Source organism: Pipistrellus kuhlii, unplaced genomic scaffold (genome assembly GCF_014108245.1).
Source record: "Pipistrellus kuhlii isolate mPipKuh1 unplaced genomic scaffold, mPipKuh1.p scaffold_m20_p_4, whole genome shotgun sequence".
In the NCBI taxonomy this organism is placed as follows: domain Eukaryota; kingdom Metazoa; phylum Chordata; class Mammalia; order Chiroptera; family Vespertilionidae; genus Pipistrellus; species Pipistrellus kuhlii.
In genome coordinates, this window is record NW_023425540.1 from 34,242,626 (window position 1) to 34,257,826 (window position 15,201).

A 15,201-nucleotide genomic window follows, 5' to 3' on the forward strand; every position below is an offset into this window, starting at 1 on the left:
GCATATCCCCAGTAGGGGGTGTGTGGGAGGCGGCTGATCGATGACTTTCTCTCATCGATGTTTCTAGCTTTCTATCTCTCTCCCTTCCTCTCTGTACAAAATCAATAAAATATATTAAAAAAGAAAAAGAAAAAGAAAACTTTATTAAATAAATAAATAAATTACCACGGGCCTGGTTAGAGATCATTTAATGAAAAGTAAGAAAATTATTATGATCTGCAGACATATTAAACTTTTTTTTAAATCAAAAAGAACATTTTTCTGATTAAATCACTTATTAGAAAAAAATTTAATGTAAGCAAAAAAAAAAATGTATCATGCTGTACACATTGCTTTTTCATTTGCTTTTCTTAGGTTCCGGTGATAGACCAGGTTTCAGACTAGCCTTTAAAGAAAGGGAAGTTTCATTCATGAATCCACTGGACAAACATTCCCTGAGCCTCCACAGTGTGCCTGGCCTGTTCTGGGCACGGCGCACAGAGCAAGGAGTCCCTGTCTGTGGCTGACCTCCCTGGATTAGGACTCAGCGTCTCACTGGGAATGTTTGGCATCTCCCTCTTCCAACTCGTGGAACACACACTAAGAAGCATCTGATTGCAAACTTTCTCAGGGTACTATGCACTAAGTTATAAAATTACCTGAATTAAATGTGTTAGCTAATAGGACTTTATTACATACATATTTTGTATAATTTCATTGAAACCAGAATACATTTACCTTTGAGTTTAGATTATATTTTGTCTTCCTGATGTTTCTTTTGGGGATCCTTGACATGCAATACAGTGTAGCGCTAGTTCTTTAATGCCTAGCATGTCTAGCAAGGGGGTTAGGAATCTCTCTCGTTGCCACCAAGTTATGCCTAAATCATACCAACAATTCCAAGAGAGAACATTTCTGGGGAGGAAGCAAGCCTGTTCTCATTCACTGAGAGAAACTGCTATTATGGCTTAGATAAGATTCTGGAATGGAAATATTTAAGCATAGTGTTTTAGAGAAAAAAGATAAATGCATTCTAGATTTTCTTTTCATGTGTTTCCATGACTAGGAGGCACAATTAAATCCTTGATTGTCAAGAGTCTAGCCGGTATGGTACTGTGGTTAGAGACCCAGCCCACACACTGAGGGTCATGGGTTCTATTCCCGATCAAGGGCACATACCTGGGTTGCAATTTCAATCCCTGGCCCTGGTCAGGGTGCCTACGAGAGGCAGCCAATACATGTGTCTCTTTCACAACATCAATGCCCCCCCCCCCCACACACACACACACCTCTTTTTGCTCCCTTCTACTCTCTCTAAAAAGCAATGGAAAAATATCCATCCTCAGGTGAGGACTAACAAGAATAAAAAAAGAATCTAATCTCCTGGAACCCTGGAGTTAGATCAGTTCACTGCCTCAGACTCTAGTAGCTTCCTCTGAGGGGTAAATGCAAACCATTCCTTAATGCTCCCCCCTCCCACACACCTGATTGGTTATGAGAAGAGGCTGAACCTCAAGACCTCTGAAAGCTGTTGGCTGGTTAATCCGTCCTCCAGGTCTCTCACGGGCACCCAGAGTCAACCAGCCTTACAGAGGTCCCATTGAGGCTCAGCTCTGGCTAGCTTGCTGGCCTTGGTAGGGTGACATTTAAACTGCCTGCTGACCTTGTTTGGCCCAGTGCAGACTGTGTGGGCATTTGTGTGGGCCCCGTGGGAACACCTCTGCCCAATCCTCCACCTCGGACAAGAACTTTCTGGGCCCTGGCAGTGGAAATGAACTGCCTGGAGGACAAAGAGGCATTTGCTGGGGCCTGTAAAGGAACACCTCCTAGGAGACAAGGCAGTTTCTCAGCTCTGCGGGGCTGGGCTGAGGTTGGGAGAGCGGCCTGCGGGACAGGGCAGGGACTCTGTGTTGGGAAGAGGCAGTCCGGTGTGGGCCCCGTGTGTCACTGCATGTCCTTGCTGAGCGTGCCACACTGCAAGGCTAACAGTCCTCTGACCCTGAGCTGTTTCTGTAGCTATAACTAGTCATGAATCATTTAGGCAGGTCACGGTGACCATAGCGGACCACTCTACTGTCCACTGCTCACCGGTGGAGGAGAGTGGCTTGGTTCCTACTTCGTGTAAAGGGTGCTGATCTCCTGGCCCTGGTTCCTTAGCTGAAGCACAACCCACAGTGTGCACAGCTATCACCCTGGCCCCTCATAGCTCCCATTGGACTTAGGGATGGGCATTGCTTCAAGAGGGCAGCTCCGTGTGGGAGTTCCTGGCTGTTTGCTGTGTTATGACTAGCAGCTGACGAGTCTCCCTGTCTACTTGCAGTGCTTATACAGCTGTGGCGAGCCAACTTGCTTGCTTGCTGTATTTGCTTCTTATTTCTGCTGAAACAAATGAGCACAAACATAGTGGCTTGAACAACACACAACTATTATCTTACAGTTTAGGAGATCAGAAGTCCCAAATGAATCTTATGGGGCTAAAATTCAGGGGTCAGCCAGCCTGCATTCTTTCTGAGGGCTCTAGGGGCAAATGTGTTGCCTTAAATTTTCCATTCCTGCTTTCCTTGGCTTGTGGTCCCTTCCTCCAGCCTCTGCTACTATCATCCCTCCTCTGTCTAGGCCTTTCTTCTAGGGTTCCTAGTGATTCCTCCTGAAACGTGGTAGGTACTTAATATATACTTGTTGGATGGGTGCATTTATTCAGCTTGCTTGGTGCCAGTTGCCCACTCAGACATGAATTTTTCAAATTACTCTAGTCAGAAGAGCTCTTATCTACATGAAATGCTTGCTTCCCCTGCCATAGGTCTCAAGGCTGGATGCCTGGTGGTGCCTTTATCAGAACAGGCAGCAAGGAAGAAGGAGCAGATTTGGGAGGAAATTGAGTTCTGTCTGGTAGGTACTGAGTCTGAAGCGCTGAGCAGCCAGTCAGCCTGAGACATCAAGCAGGAGGCTGGAAAGGTGGTAAAGAGAAACAGTAAGGTTGGAAACGGAGACCTACGAGCCAGCCTCAGTAAAGAAGTAGAGTAAAGTATAAGATGGATGAACCTTCCAAAGGAATGGATGTGGAGAGGAAGGAGGAGAACTAATTCAGTTCATTTTCCAGCGCCTAAAATTAGCATTGATGTCAGCAACATTTGGGGTAATACTCATACACTTTCATGATCACACCCATGGACACAGATATCTTCAGATTTGAAAGTCCTAGTAAAGTCATATCCTTACCCATGACATCTTATTTTCTGTGTCCTCTAGCCCCAACTATCTCTTCAAGAATGAGGCTCCTGCATTTTACTCACCCACTCCCATTTTACAAATCCGTCCTGGGATTCCCATCATGCCTGTGGGCCATGCTCAGTGGCCCAGCTACTTTGTTCCCTGCACATCCTCCACCTCTACCACCAGTCATGCCAAGCTCAGACAGCTTTAGTGGTGGTTCAATGTTTCTGAAATATATTAAGAACATTAAAATTTTTTTCCCCCATACTCTTTGATGCAGAATTGATTATACTTCTAGGAATAGATCCTCAGAAAGCAGAGATGCAGGTAGAAATGTATAGATAAAGAAGTTCAGGTAGCATTTAGTAACAAAACATTGAACACAAGCTTTGCCCTGTAATAGAGGATTTGTTTTGCAAGGAATTGTGGTACATCCATTTTATTTAAAATTGTGTTGAAAACTAAGGTTATAAAGTTTTTTTATTATGTGGACAAATGACTTAGTAGAAAATGCAAGATAGAAAATTATAAATGCAATATAAAAATTAACTCTAGAAATATAAATATATATGAATCAAGGAGTGGAGAGAAATGTGCTGACATATTAGGACCACTTATTCTTTGAAGAATTCACCCAGGCAAGGATTTGGGATAATTATTTTCTTTTTGCTTCTCAATTTTCACTTTGACAGGTATAGTTTCATAATCAGAAAATAAAATGTTCAAAAAGTTCAAATGCACCCTGACCGGTTTGGCTCAGTAGAGAGCATCAGCCTGCAGACTGAAGGATCCCAGGTTTGATTCCATTAAAGGGCATGTTCCTATACTTCTAGGAATAGATCCTCTGATTGCTATCTGAGGATAGGAATAGATCCTTGGTTGTAGGCACATCCCCAGTAGGGGGTGTGCAGGAGGCAGCTGATCAATGTTTCTCTCTCATTGATGTTTCTCTCTGTCCTCCCTTTCTCTTTGTAAAAATAAATAAATAAGTAAATGAAAATCAATAAAAAAATTTTTTTAAAGTTCAAATGTGTAGAAAATGTCATTTCTTAAAATATCTAGTATTTGCATTGCTCTTTAACCATGAGCCACATATTTTGGGTGGTTTGTGAATGACTGACATCAATGCCCTGGCCACATAAACCCACACTTCTTTCAGGTAGAGAGCACTGATGGACAGTCCTTTCTATGACTGTGGATGCATTCAGTGCCTGGGGGGTGCTCGAAAGAAGTCCTGAGAACTCAGGACTCTGTTTCCTTTCCTTGGAGATAGAAGTGGGAAGAGAGAAATGTAATTACAAAAAGTTGGTCACTGACTCTAAAAGTGACTCAAATTATTGACAGCTTAAAGTAATCAACCCTATGAAAGCCATAATTATCCCAATATTGTAAAGGTTTTTTTTTTTGTTTTTTTGTTGTTGTTTTTTTAAGTTCTTCCAATCTGTGTTTCTGTCTGGATCTCTCTAGTTACACAACTAGAAAAGCGAATGAATCACAGATGGCTCTGCGAAGTGTTTGCTTTGAAGTCAGTTCAACTTGATTTATCTGGTCGGTGGTTTGAGGCTGGGATAGAAGAATCCAGCGACACAACAGTGTCCGGGCCCCAAATGAGTGACAGAGCATCTGACCCCTGGGCACAGTGTGTGAGAAGAGCATCTGCCCTTCTGGGTGTTGACTCTGGTCCTGGCTCCCTGGTGGAGAGGGCGAGGGTGTGGCTTCCTGGACTGCTGGCTGTGGGGCTGGGGGCTGGCTGAGGCTGCTACTCATGCCCAGAGGTGTGACTCTGTGGCTCTAAGCCGGACCTGGGTTGTCCTGATTGGTCCTTTCCAACCAGCGAGGCATCAGACCACTCTTAGCTGGGCCAAGTCAAGTAGGGCCTCTGGTTCCAGCCCCCATTGTGGGTCTCTGTATTTACAGAATGTTGTTCGTTTTATTTTCTTTCAGGTGGTTCATTATATCATGTCTCCACTTTTCTGAAAGGAATACTGGTAATTGACTCAAGAAGTTGAAGTGTCAAATATTTGTGAATGGTGGTATAAGGTGACCATGGGAGGCAGCGAAAGTGAGACAATGTCATTGAACACTGAAGAACAATAAAGACCAGCACCAGGAAGGTCTCAGAAATCATCTAGTTTGGGGGCTGCAGACCCAGCAGGTTGCCTAAAGGCATGGAGCAGAGGGGCTGCGGATTGCAGAATGCACACCCTTCCTGATGGCAGACTAAATAACAAATCACAGTCATAATTTATAGGCGAAAGAAAACACAATTGCAGGTTGGATTTGGCCCAAACATCAGCAATTTTGACATTCTAGTGTGATGCTGCCCCTTCAATGTACAGATGATAGATAGGTCCAGGGAGATGACCCATTCCATCAGTGACCAGCTGAGCCAGGAATCCAGGTCTTCTGTTCCCTGGCCAGGGATCGTCTGATCTGGATCTCTGCTGAGAAACTGACTTGGTGGCAGCCCCTGTTCCCCCACAGGGGCCATGGTAACAGTTGGACCACAAACAAAGCACCTCATCAACCCCGCAACTTGTTTCGGGAAATGGCTAGCCTCAAAAAAACCTCCACCCAACATGAAACAATCTTCATTTGAAATGTCCCCACACTGCTGCTCATTTGCCCCCTCGCAGCCAATAAGGAACTACCATGTGCTGAAGGCCACCAGCAATACAATCACCACCATCAAAACAATCACCACCATCAATGCAATCACCAGCATTTATCAAGCTCTTACACTTCCCCAAGCACAGAGCTATGCACCTTACCTTCTTCCTCTCTTCAATTCTCACAAAAACCTTAGGCATTCTTATCCCCATTGTGCCAGTGATGAAACAGAGGTTCAGAGAGGCTTAACAAGTTGCCTGAGGCCACACAGGGGTAGAATTCAGATTCAAACTCAGGTTTAAGCTGGACTCTTGGCCACCTTCCTGTATGACATGTCTGCCTTTCAATGGGCATGTCAGCCTCTCCCTCACCCCCATCCCACATTACAAACCCTGTCCCCTGGCTACCAGTGTCTCTTAAGCCCCAATGGGCCTGGTATGAGTTTCTGGGGGTGGAGAGAGAGCAGCACCAATGTAAGTCTTCGTACGTCTGACTTACTTTTACAGACACCACTCCAGTGATAGTGATAGGGGGGATCTGTAATCTGACAGATGGAGCGCCTGAATTAATCTGAAAAATAATCATTATTTTAAATCTTAGAACACATACACTTATGTGAGTAGGGAGTTAAGTGTCTTGTATGTGAATAGGGGGTTACGTTTTTCTTAAAGTTTCCTTTAAGAGACTGTGAATCCAGCAAGCAGAACCAATAAGCAGGGTCAGGCCAACCCACCAGGAGTTGAAACATCATCTCAACAACGTCTGCTCATCAGCCGAGGGCTATACTACAGGGCAGTAGCTGATGTCTGCAGACCTTCAGGGCTGCCTCATCCTAGCCCCTTCCCCTTTATAATGCTAAACCCTGAACCTTGCTGTGAAGACAGGATTTGATGCTTGTAAGCGCCCTGTCTTCTTGGTTGGCTAGCCTTCTCAATAAATTCCTAATATGATTCAACCCTGCCTTCCTTATTAAGGACTCAGCAACAAGCAGCCTGAGCCCAATCGGGGGTTTCCCAGTAACAATAGCAACAATATTAAAATGTTGCTATTGTTACTAGCATCCTAATTTAAATATAATGCCACTGAAGACATTTCGAAAAGCATTTTGTAACTTTGCCTTGAAAATAATATCTTATTTTTACTTGGCCACCTTATTTTCTTACTTTGAAACTAATTTAATTTTTCATTCTGAAACATTTTCTAGAATATTGAAAAGTCCTCAGTGCTTGGCCTCTATAATGCTTAAATAATTTTTTAAAAAATATATATCTTCATCAATTTCAGAGAAGAAGAGAGAGAGAGAGAGAGAGAGAGAGAGAGAGAGAGAGAAACATCAATGATGATAGAGAATCATTGATTGGCAGCCTCCTGCATGCCCCACACTGGGGATCAAACCTGCAACCTGGGCATGTGCCCCAATCAGCAATCCAACCATTACCTCCTGGTTCACAGGTCGATGCTCAACCACTGAGCCACACCAGCTGGGCTAAATGATTTTTGTTTAAATCATTGGGATGAGGAATAACACATCTCCACATAAATTCCACACCCTCACCAATATGTAAACCCTTCCCTCAGTCTCCATAAGCATTATTTTACCCAAGGAAGGTCCAAGCCTGGGAATGAAGCACATTATAAACATTGACAGTTCTTTATCCCTGGGAAGGTGTATGAGACTGCCAGGGCTGCCACACAAAATTCCACAGACTGCGTGGCTTAAACAACAGACGTTCATTTTGAGTTTGTTTACAGCGAGGGAGCGCGTGCGATCACCCATAGTTAGGCCTTTGGTTACAAAGACCCAGGCCCAGGAAGGGAATTTGGTTGATAGCCTAGCAGAAGGGGAGGAATAGAGGTTGTGAGCTTGAGGGGTAAAAGAAGAGCATCCCACTTCGTCTTCCAAGATTTGGAAGGGGTCTGTACAAACGACATTCCAGGAGTGTCAGAAGCCTGAGCCCACCCCCACATAGGAACCCGAGGCAGCAGAGTCGGGGTGCTCAGAGCCTGTGGAGAGGGACACTGGCCCCTGCGGCTCTCGGATCCTCCATGATGGTGCCCGAGGCCAAGCCTGGTGAGGAGGGAAGGCCATGCTGGGAGCCACCCTCCTTTAGGAGCCGCCCTCCTTTAGAACGGGCGGTGACTGCTGGGTGAGGACAAACCCTACTGCCCTGCGAGCCAAGATTCCTTACAGGAGGGGATGTAGAGTCCCAAGAACTGGTCCTGAGGTTCTGACCATCTGGGAGTGGGTGTGCGCCAGATTTATTTTGATTTACAAGAATAAATGTGACTTTCTTAACACCTGAATGTCACATTTATTTTGGCTCTTTTCCAATTTTTCCCATCGTGTTCAAGCTGCAGGATCCCAACTGGGTATGACAGACTCGTTAAGAGTGTATAAAAATGGGCTTGGAATCCACGCTGACCAGCCCAGCCATTTCCTGTTCCCTGTTCCCCTCACAAGAAGTAGCTCATGTGTAAGTGCCACATATGGGCCTAGCTGCCATCCGCAGGGGGCCCATTTCCCACACCAGGCTCCTCCTAAGTAGGATCCAGACCTTTCCCGGTTCTCTTGCCCCATCCTGTAGTGATCAGCCCAGAGCCCAACATCTGGAGGATGATCCCAGCAGCTGGGACTGGAGCAGAGCTTTTATATTAGAGCAACAGTCAGAAATTGCCTGGAACCTCCCAACAGGTGCCAGACAAGGAGTGCCCTGGAAGTTGGCAGCTTTCTACCTATTCTTGGCGTGCCAGACCTTCAGCTGGCTCAGTGAGGGAGGACTGCTTTAGAGTCCATGAGACTTGGGTTTTGAATTATTTAACCTTGGATGAATTCCTTGGGTAAATTACTTAGCCTCTTTTAACCTCATTTTCTGGCTTTTAAAATGGGGAAAAGAGCAATTACATTATGGAATTTCTAAGGGAATATATCATATATATTAAATGATATAATTTACGTAAAGCCCTTCGCTCAATCATCTCTGGCCTCTATACCCTCCATCCCCGCTCCTGGCCTCCTTCCTTTTATTCCTCAGGGATAAGACCAGCATCCATGTAGAAGCACTTCCAGGCAGAGTAAAATACGCACTAAAAATAATTATTAAAGGAAAGAAAACAGCCTGGACACTGATCCAGGCTGACTCTCAGACTTGTAAAACACACACACACACACACACACACACACACACACACACACAGAGAGAGAGAGAGAGAGAGAGAGAGAGAGAGAGAGAGAGAGAGAGAGAGATACACAAATGACTTAGGATAAGAAATACAGTCCACTGGGGACTATACTTTGTGTCTCTCTGGACCTGCCACTGAGAGCCCTGGCCCCTGCTTTCCCCACCTGAAGCCACCTAGTTGAAAAATCAGCTAAACATGCAGGCTCACAGGCTCACATGGGGCTGGGTGGCAGGATGGTTATGACCACAGACCTAGTTTAAATCCTTATCCACCATTTACTAGCTTGTGACCATGGACATGTCACATACGCTGTCTGAGTGTATTCTGTCCCTTGTAAAATAAACTGTGTGACACCACAGGGTTGGGGCCTCACTACCAACTGTTTGGGATAAAAGTTCTGACTCCCCATTTGGCCTTCTCCGACTCCATCGCAGTCAGGGCGTGGGGTGCCTCATCACAATCTTGGGAAGGCAGTGTCTAGATCTTTGTTGGCATGGGTGGGTTTTGCCTGGATTAGACTGATTATTATCTAAGTTTTCTGTTTTGCTAGGATGCATCTTTCCTGGCCCTCTGGCTAGAAAGAGTAGGCTCTTGTTGTTTTGTTTTTGTTTGTCTTTTTTTTTTTTTTTAATATCTATATCCATTGGTGTTTCTTATGTGCTAGCTTCTTCAACTTCAAGTCTAAGATTTATGAGATAACAAGAGGGCCAGGGAACTCTCCTTGATGTCATTCCTTGGGTCCTCTTGTCCCTAGATGGTCTTTCATTTTTCTTCCATCTTTCAGTCTTATGATTGTTTTGTCCATAATGCTCAGGGTTTTTTGTTGTATTTAGAGGCAGGAGTAGGGAAAAATGTGTCTATTCTACCTTCCCTGTGGTTGAAGTCGCTCACTCTTCATTTTAAAGTAACTAGAATAACTAAAAATTTCATTACAAGGGTTGGAAAATCCTACTGCTAAGAAGTAGTCATGATTTTATAGGAACCCATAAAAGCTGATGTTCAGGGGCCAAGACTAACTTTCCTAATAAAGAGAGACTTTATGTAAGGTTTCACTCAATGTTATTGTTTTCTTTGGGGGACCCCTTTGGACCTGTGATAGCTATGGCATGTCATAAAAGGAATATTAAATGTGCCAGGCTGTCACTGCCTTTAAAGGATCTGATGATAAGTGTAAGGGGTTTTATTACATTTAGTAGCACTCGGAGGTTTTAGGAGGATCCGATTGCCTGGTTGCTTTGAGTGAGAAGGTACCTTGTTCCAGGCCAAGGGCTCCATTACATGAGCGGTCTGCTTAGACTCCCCAGCCAATTACATCACTGATACGCTGCGTGTCAGGAATACAGGCGGCAAGTCTCAAAAGGTGAGAGAAAACTCCCTAGGTTACCTACACATGGAACTGCTTACTAGTACCCTGGATTCAGGTCAGACATGAGCAGGCTGACTGGATAACTTGAGCCCCCAAGTAAAGTGTACGTTCTGTGAAGGGAAAATGGTGATCAGGAAAGTGAGTTAACATTCTGGTATTCCAAAAGAAATTTCAGAAAGGATTTTATTACTTCTAGTAAGCTGCAAATTAAACCATCTCTTTAGAAAAGCCCACTCCACTTTAAAAATGCACACTCCGTGACTGGCTGGGGTGGGATTTAGACTTGGGTGATGAAGACACAGGAGTCACACTGGAGCAGTGCACATGTTGCAGGCGTTGAAATATTTAGCTAGTGGTGTTTTGGGCCAAGCACACTGCTGTCTGGAGCAATGGGTAGGAGTCCTGGAATAGGGGAAGGGAAGGACAATGAAAACGCAACCCATGTGTTCCCTGCAAGAGTGGAAAGCAACTCTTCTTGACACCATCAATTTTCTTTCCCAAACAGTCCTGGCAGAGCCTCGTAGGATCAACTAGATATTCCCAGAGAGCGCCCACCACAGCCCCTTGGAGATCATTGTTTTCTTATGTATATTACCAGCAAAGATTTCACTATTCAGAAAGAAAGGAATTCAATGCTGTTCAGTCTCAGAGTACTTGACTCTGATTTTATTCCATAAGGCTCTATTTTTCCACATCTTATGTAATGTTACATCTTGGAAATGCATGAAACATAAATTCTAAATTCCCTGCTCTACTACGGCATATAGAATGGACTTAAAGATATGCATGCTAAGCAGGTAGTCTTGTTATATAAAACCCTTCCTTCAAAATCTAATGGTTATCTCCCTGGCTAGAACCATGCAGTCAAACCAAATGAGAACATTGACAGTCCAAGATTCAAAAAGCAGGACAACATCTAGAAGTAACATTTGTAAAACTGGACTTATTTTTTCCTTTAGCTTCTTCAGAGGAAATCTAGTGTTCTTCACATTTTAGAAGAGAATGTGAAAACACTGCAGTATTTACAATACTGTCCACTCTCAAAGAGTCAGACCCAATGTGACCAAAGATACGAGGAGGAAGCATCTAGTAAGACCAAGAGGAAGGGAACAGTCAATCAGCGAATAATAGCTATGTGCTGTTTTCATGGCAAAGTGCTAGGAACTGTAGGAAGTGACAAAAATGAACCAGATGGTACTCTGTGCACAGTAAGTCAGCTTTTCTAAGCCACTAAGACTGACTACCTTAAAACAGGGGCACTGCTTACCTAAGGTTGAAGGCTGAAGTGATGGGGAAAGCACAGCTCCGGAGCCAGGGACACTGGGTTTGAATTCAGTTCCATGACTTACTAGCTGCGTTCTTACAACTTCCATTTAATTATCTATAAAAGGGATACTTATTTAGCATTTTCAATGCATAAGTAAAGCATAGTATCAAGACCAATATATGGAAAATGCTTAATACCTATTATTTCCATTCCTCCATTCATCCCTCCTTTTCTCCCTCCCTCTCATATCTTTTGGGGAGTGAAGAAGTAGTTTAATCCCAAACAACCACTTGTTCATGAAAGATAAATTATATCATCTCATCTCTGTCTCCAATGCACTGAGAGCTCCACTCCATGGACTCCTCTTAGGGAAATTTGGCATCTCAAATGTCAGGATCTTTCACTAGGGCTTGAGATGAAGAGGTGGAAGGAGTTCCAAAGGCTTCCTATCATCCACCCGCCCTCACCAATCCCCCAACTCTGAATCAATTCTTGGTGAGCTTGATGTCATATAGGAAGCAGAGTACTGAAGTGGGGGGTGTGCTAGGTCACTTTCCTATAACATTGACTTGCCATGTGACAGAGGTAAGTCATTTAAACCAATAGAAACAGCAGCCACCACCTACTGCATTCCTTAAACAATGACCCACTAGACTAAAGCAGGTAGTATTTCCTTGAAATAAGGACTGATATATGTGCCCCTCCTTCAGTGACAACCAAAGTGCAAATAGTTGACACTCAACCTTTGTTGAATGTAAAATTGGAATCATTCTGCCTTGCCTATGTTTTTATGATCAAATAAAGCCATTCCTATAAAATTCTCTGATGTTGTCAAATACCATGCAGATGTAAAAAATTAACATCTGCCTGGGAAGGAAGTAGCAATAAGAGAGAAATGGGAAGGATGGAAGAGACTGGGGTTGGGAAGCTATTGGATTTGAAGGCAATCTGAAGCCACTCTGAGGTGGAGGAAAGAGATTTCAGGTACTTCAAGAATGGGAGGGCCTTTCTTGATTAAAAATTATGTACAGACATTCTCAGCAAGAGAAAGTACAGACTTTCTCTTGCTGGTTCTTGCATCCCTCCTGGGAGCTGATTTAGATCCAAATCAATTGTTCTAGAAACCAAATCAATTGTTCTATCACCACCTGACAATCTTTCAGGGACTGCCCTGTAAGACCTTCTCAGAGGTATTCTGTCCTATGACCAGCCTCAGGTTATTGGGGAAAGGAATTATGACAGTCATATAATGGTGGTAGAATGCCACTATGCCAGCTTTTCAAAGGTCATGTTTCATCGTGACTGTAAACAACACAGGAAGGTGGTTACAAACAAATTTAACCATTTAAAAAATAATTAGAATCTTAACTTAGTAAATAAATAAATAAGCATATAGAAGAAGAAAAACAAAACAAAAACAAAACACGGAAAGGAGAAAGGCCCAATAAGTTAACAGTAACACATTATTATAAGTAATTATAATAACTATAAGTAATCTTCTTGTCTTGTTAATACCTGCATATATTTTATACTAGAGGCCTGGTGCACGAAATTGGTGCATGGGGGTGGGGTGTCACTCAGGTCAGCCTGCACCTTCTCCAATCTGGGACCACAAGGATCAGGCCTAAACGGGGGGTTGGATAGCCCTCTCACAATCCAGGACTGCTGGCTCCCAACCGCTCCCTGCCTCTGCCTGATTGCCCCTAACTGCTTCTGCCTGCCAGTCTGATCAAGCCCTAACCATTCCCCTGCCAGCCTGATTAACGCCTAATTGTTCCCTGGCCAACCCAATTGCCCCTAACTGCCCTCCCCTGCAGGCCTGGTTCTCCCACTGTCCTCCTCTGCAGGCCTGGGTCCCCCCAACTGCCCTCCCTTGCTGGCCTGGTCTCCCCCAACTGCTCTCTCCTGCAAGCCTGGTCACCCCTAACTGCCCATAACTTCCCTGGAGGCCATCTTTTGGCAGCCATCTTGTGTCCACATGGGGGCAGCAATCTTTTACCACATGGGGGCGGCCATCCTGTGTCTTGGAGTGATGGTCAATTGCATATTACTTTTATTAGATAAGATAATCTTCAATGAATAAGTACAACTTTTACAATTAGAACTATATCTATGTGAGGTAAACAGACTTTCTCTTGCTGGTTCTTGCATCCCTCCTGGGAGCTGATTTAGATCCAAATCAATTGTTCTAGAAACCAAATCAATTGTTCTATCCAAGTCCCAATAGGCAAAAATGAAACCCATAATTCAGCATTTTGATTTCATCATCTGTAAGGCTAGACCAAACTCTCTCCATTTCTATCCCAGAAGTTGGACTCCCGGGTCCCAGTCACAGCTCTCTCTAATAGCTGTGTGTCCTCAGACACATTGCTGCCCCTTTCTGGGCCACCTTCCTCCTCTGTAGAATGAGGGAGGTAACTGAGGATCTGGGACCACCTGGGCAATTTTTATACCACCCACCACCTCTTCTGGCTCTTCTCTGTGTGTATTTGTTTCATTTCACTCCCCTTGACAATTTATCCCCAGGAAAAGAAGTGAAGCACAAATAAGCCTTTTGAGTTTTTGTTGACACTTCTAATTGCAGGTTGAAGACCTGGCTGTCTGGAGGGAAGGGTTCTGCTTGTTGGGGAAGTCACCAGGCCTGACCCGGCCTTGTTTCCTCTCCCGAATCAGGGCTGGCATCAGAACAGCAAACAACGTTTGGTTGACACGGGACATAATTTTTAATCAGGGAAGGCAGAGGTGAATACAAAGGTCTCCTTTCTCCAAGCCAGTTGGAGTATCTGCTGTTGGGTTTGTGTGTCTGTATTTGGCAGAACTGGTCTTGGGAAGATCTGGCATTTGTGACCAAAGGGTTAGTCTCTTTCCTTCCTCAGGATAAAAGCAGCACAAATTATTCAGATCGGGAAGCCATACCATGGCGGGACCCCCAGGTCTCCCCGACAGCCTGAGGGGGGCGCCCAATCCCCCTGCGCCCCAGTCACAGCAGCTCATGGCCAGGGAGCCCTGGAGAGTCACATGCCTCCCGTCTCCCCAGCCCCAGCCTCCTTTCAAAGGCCCTTTATTAAACCACCAACTATTTGCTGTCGAGACATTGAGGATGAAATCATTGTGTTAAACAAATAAACGCAGCTTCATCCAGATTTCTGCTCTGGGAGCAGAGTAAGAAAATAATTTCTGTCTGCTCGCCACAAAAGCGGCTGGAAAGGCCCAAAGAAAAATATTATTTTTACTCCATTGTGTGAAATATTGTCCTGGAGGATCTGACGCACTGAGCGTTTGAAGAGTTTGTGCTGGCCGGTTCCAGGGGTCCCCCTGGGCTGGCCCCCTGGGGTTGTTTTCTGCATTAATAAACTTAGCATGATGTGTGTTAAAAGGAACATTCTGTTTGCTTTGTAAATAAGGGATGTCAAACAAGAAGCAGAAGCCTTGCAGACACTAGGTGATGTGTTCCCAGAGCCCAGAGAGGGAGGTGGGGAGGGACCGGCACCCTGGAAAAATGGGCATTGCTGGGGCTCCTCCAACGGAGCCGAGGCCTCGTTGGGAAAACAAACCCGTCTGCTCGGGTCTAAACCAGGCCATTTCC